Source organism: Mytilus californianus, unplaced genomic scaffold (genome assembly GCF_021869535.1).
Source record: "Mytilus californianus isolate M0D057914Y unplaced genomic scaffold, xbMytCali1.0.p SCAF_4, whole genome shotgun sequence".
Taxonomy (NCBI): domain Eukaryota; kingdom Metazoa; phylum Mollusca; class Bivalvia; order Mytilida; family Mytilidae; genus Mytilus; species Mytilus californianus.
The window spans coordinates 114367874-114372522 of record NW_026262690.1 but is presented as its reverse complement, the minus strand read 5'-3'; the positions used below and the strand labels follow the sequence as shown (position 1 = coordinate 114372522).

Sequence of the window (4649 nt, the reverse complement as noted above, 5' to 3'; positions counted from 1 at the left end):
ATGGGGAAGTCTGGTTACAATGGTTACATGCATGGGAAATCAGGTTACAATGGTTACATGCATGGGGAAGTCTGGTTACAATGGTTACATGCATGGGAAATCAGGTTACAATGGTTACATGCATGGGGAAGTCGGGTTACAATGGTTACATGCATGGGGAAGTCGGGTTACAATGGTTACATGCATGGGGAAGTCGGGTTACAATGGTTAAATGCATGGGAAATGAGGGTTACAATGGTTACATACATGGGGAAGTCAGGTTACAATGATTACATGCATGGGAAATCAGGTTACAATGGTTACATGCATGGGGAAGTCGGGTTACAATGGTTACATACATGGAGACTCAGGTTACAATGGTTACATGCATGGGGATTGCTGGTTACAATGGTTACATGCATGGGGAATCAGGTTACAATGGTTACTTCATGGGAATTGCTGGTTACAATGGTTACATACATTGTGAAATCAGGTTACAATGGTTACATGCATGGAAATCAGGTTACATGCATGGGGATTGCTTGTTACAATGGTTACATACATGGGGAAGTCAGGTTACAATAGTTACATGCATGGGAAATCAGGTTACAATGGTTTCATGCATGAGAAAGTCAGGTTACAATGGTAACATACATGGGGAAGTCAGATTACAATGGTTACATTCATGGGAAATCAGGTTACAATGGTTACATGCATGGGAAATCAGGTTACAATGGTTACATGCATGGGGAAGTCTGGTTACAATGGTTACATGCATGGGAAATCAGGTTACAATGGTTACATGCATGGGGAAGTCGGGTTACAATGGTTAAATGCATGGGGAAGTTGGGTTACAATGGTTAAATGCATGGGAAATGAGGGTTACAATGGTTACATACATGGAGACTCAGGTTACAATGGTTACATGCATGGGGATTGCTGGTTACAATGGTTACATGCATGGGAAATCAGGTTACAATGGTTACATGCATGGGGATTGCTGGTTACAATGGTTACATACATTTGGAAGTCAGGTTACAATGGTTACATGCATGGAAATCAGGTTACAATGATTACATGCATGGGAAATCAGGTTACAATGGTTACATGCAAGGTGTAGTTGGGTTACAATGGTTACATACATGGAGACTCAAGTTACAATGGTTACATGCATGGGAAATCAGGTTACAATGGTTACATGCATGGGGATTGCTGGTTACAATGGTTACATACATTGGAAAGTCAGGTTACAATGGTTACATGCATGGAAATCAGGTTACAATGATTACATGCATGGGAAATCAGGTTACAATGGTTACATGCAAGGGGAAGTTGGGTTACATACATGGAGACTCAAGTTACAATGGTTACATGCATGGGGAAGTTGAGTAACAATGGTTACATGCATGGAAAATCAGGTTACAATGGTTACATGCATGGGAAAGTCAGGTTACAATGGTTACATACATGGAGAATGAGGGTTACAATGGTAACATGCATGGGAAATCAGGTTACAATGGTTACATACATGGTGAAGTCAGGTTACAATGGTTAGGCTTAAATTAAAATATTGTATGTTTGCAGTTTACCGACCGACCTTCGAAAATCCGCCCGACTGTGAACATTTTATTGTTTTTAATTTGAAGAAATTATTTTTAATACTTCAATTGACTCGATCGGGAATTTCGGGTCGTTTCCGGAATTGATTTCGAGTCTAGGTCAATTACATGTTTGAAGTTCGGTTTTTCTTCCCTTCCTGTCAAGCGTTCATCGGACCCTTTAATGGTAAAGCACATGGAGATTGTTTACAGGTATCCACGAAGTCATGGAGGAGTACTTTATTCTGTCGTCTTCTGTCAATTTTAAGACAAATAATACACAGAAAAGTTTCATAGTAAACTGTTTATACTGATTCAGGCAGAATTGCACACGGAATGATGTCTTCGATGATATCATTGACGATGATGCAGCGGATATTCATAAAACCGACACGATAACCGTTTCTGTCTTAAACAAATCGGATACAGAATCTTTTGAGACTGACTTTATGGAACCAATATCAGGGGTTCAACAATTCGACACCAGCCTGAAGTATGCCATATTTTCTTTAAATCGTCGTGAAGACGACAAAGAGGAAACAGACTCCTCCGTGACTTCATGGATAACTGTAAACACGACTGTACGGTGGAAGGACGCATTTGAAATGTTAAATCAATAAGAAGCCACACAAACTACACAAAGATGTAGAGAAAATGAATGGTTGGCTTGAGAAATAAATATATTCTTTCTGTATCAAATCTATCTTCGATTGCAATGAGTATGCTCCTTTAGGATAAGGGGGCTGTCCCACTCATTGCAATTATTCTCTCTCTTACAATATTAAATATACCCAAACTGTGTGGCCTGTGTGAATTGAATTGAAATATGTCCTTAGCTAGGAGCTATGCTGCTATTTTTTTTATGCAGTCAAAACATTTCAGTACAGACCATTTTCTTTTAATGGGGTGCTATGGATTTCACCCCAAAGCTAGACTTAAGATTTTTGTTTGTTTTAATTAAAGCCTGGCATCAACACATCTTTCCAAATATAACCTTTATGTCAGATGTCTAATATATTTTTTTTTAAGTTGTCTTTTTTTTCAATTGAGGAAGATTCAATGGTTGATTTTTTTTTAACACACTCCTAAATTGTCTTTTGAATCTTTAATATCTACATTTTTCTGATGCAAATACTCCACTCATGAAAACATTCTAGTAAAGATGCATATATGTCAGTGAATATGTTTCTTTACAACAATTCTAGTCATTCCTTGTTTATAAGTAATCCAGTATTTCATTATACCATAAATTTATGTCATAAATTGTATAATGACACTATGTTAAGTTTCAGTTTTGGTTAAAAAGGTGTTTACCTGAAAATGCCTGTTCATTTCATGTTGGTTTTCAGTGTTTGTTGTTTTAAAATGTTTTTTCTTCACAAGAAACTTGGTTTGTGTTAAACTACTTGTTTAAACTTTATTCTGGCTGATAAAATAAAATATTTTTCCTACCTACCGACCCTGCAGTCTGAAGGTACAGTCGGAAAACTGCAAACAAACATATTTTTAAGGTTGGCCTTACAAACATGGCGAAGTCAGGTTACAATGTTAACATGCATGGGGATTGCTGGTTACAATGGTTACATGCATGGGGAAGTCCGGTTACAATGGTTACATGCATGGGGAATCAGGTTACAATGGTTACATACATGGGGAAGTCAGGTTACAATGGTTACATGCATGGGGAAGTCGGGTTACAATGGTTACATGCATGGGAAATCAGGTTACAATGGTTACATGCATGGGGAAGTCAGGTTACAATGGTTACATGCATGGGGATTGCTGGTTTCAATGGTTACATGCATGGGGAAGTCGGGTTACAATGGTTACATGCATGGGGAAGTCGGGTTACAATGGTTACATGCATGGGGAAGTCAGGTTACAATGGTGACATGCATGGGGAAGTTGGGTTACAATGGTTACATGCATGGGGAAGTCGGGTTACAATGGTTACATGCATGGGGAAGTCAGGTTACAATGGTTACATACATGGAGAATGAGGGTTACAATGGTTACATACATGGAGAATGAGGGTAACAATGGTTAACTTCATGGGAAATCAGGTTACAATGGTTACATGCATGGGAAATCAGGTTACAATGGTTACATACATGGAGAATGAGGGTTACAATGGTTACATACATGGGGATTGATGGTTACAATGGTTACATGCATAGGAAATCAGGTTACAATAGTTACATACATGGGGAATGAGGGTTACAATGGTTACATGCATGGGAAAGGAGGGTTACAATGGTTACATGCATGGGGATTGAGGGTTACAATGGTTACATACATGGAGAATGAGGGTTACAACGGTTACATTCATGGGAAATCAGGTTACAATGGTTACATGTATGGGGAAGTAAGGTTACAATAGTTACATACATTGGGAAGGAGGGTTACAATGGTAACATGTATGGGGAAGTCAGGTTACAATGGTTACATACATGGGGAAGTCAGGTTACAATGGTTACATGCATGAGGAATGAGGGTTACGATGGTTACATACATGGGGATTGAGGGTTACAATGGTTACATCATGGGAAAGTCAGGTGACAATGGTTACATGCACAGAGAATGAGGGTTACAATGGTTACATACATGGGGATTGAGGGTTACAATGGTTACACACATGGGAAAGACAGGTTACAATGGTTACATACATGGAGAATAAGGGTTACAGTGGTAACATACATGGGGATTGAGGGTAACAATGGTTACATGCATGGGAAATCAGGTTACAATGGTTACATACATGTATGGGGAAGGATGGTTACAAAATATTTGAAATAACATGATCATTTTTATCATATATGTAATTAACCTCAATATTAGATAGGGTAACAAATTTTGTCAACATATATAGTTATTGAGTAGAAAATAAAAGAATGCATTATTGAAGCAGAAATTTGGTATAAATAATCTTATATGTATGTACTAGTATTTGATACAAGATGTAAAAAAACCCATTCTTTTTCTCTAAACTTAGTATACAAGGATGTGGTATTTCTAAGTTTGTATTTATTTTAATTGAATAAACATTCCAAGATTATAAACAAAATTGTGTTG

The 4649-nt window shown here is 37.8% G+C and overlaps 1 long non-coding RNA gene across 1 annotated transcript; it reads left to right on the top strand.

Moving 5' to 3' along the window:
- The first annotated feature begins 3135 nt into the window (after window positions 1-3135).
- Window positions 3136-4060, top strand: LOC127699157 (uncharacterized). Its single transcript, XR_007981102.1, has 4 exons — window positions 3136-3300; window positions 3549-3610; window positions 3641-3886; window positions 4010-4060. It is a non-coding gene; the product is annotated as an uncharacterized LOC127699157 (long non-coding RNA).
- Window positions 4061-4649: the final 589 nt, after the last annotated feature.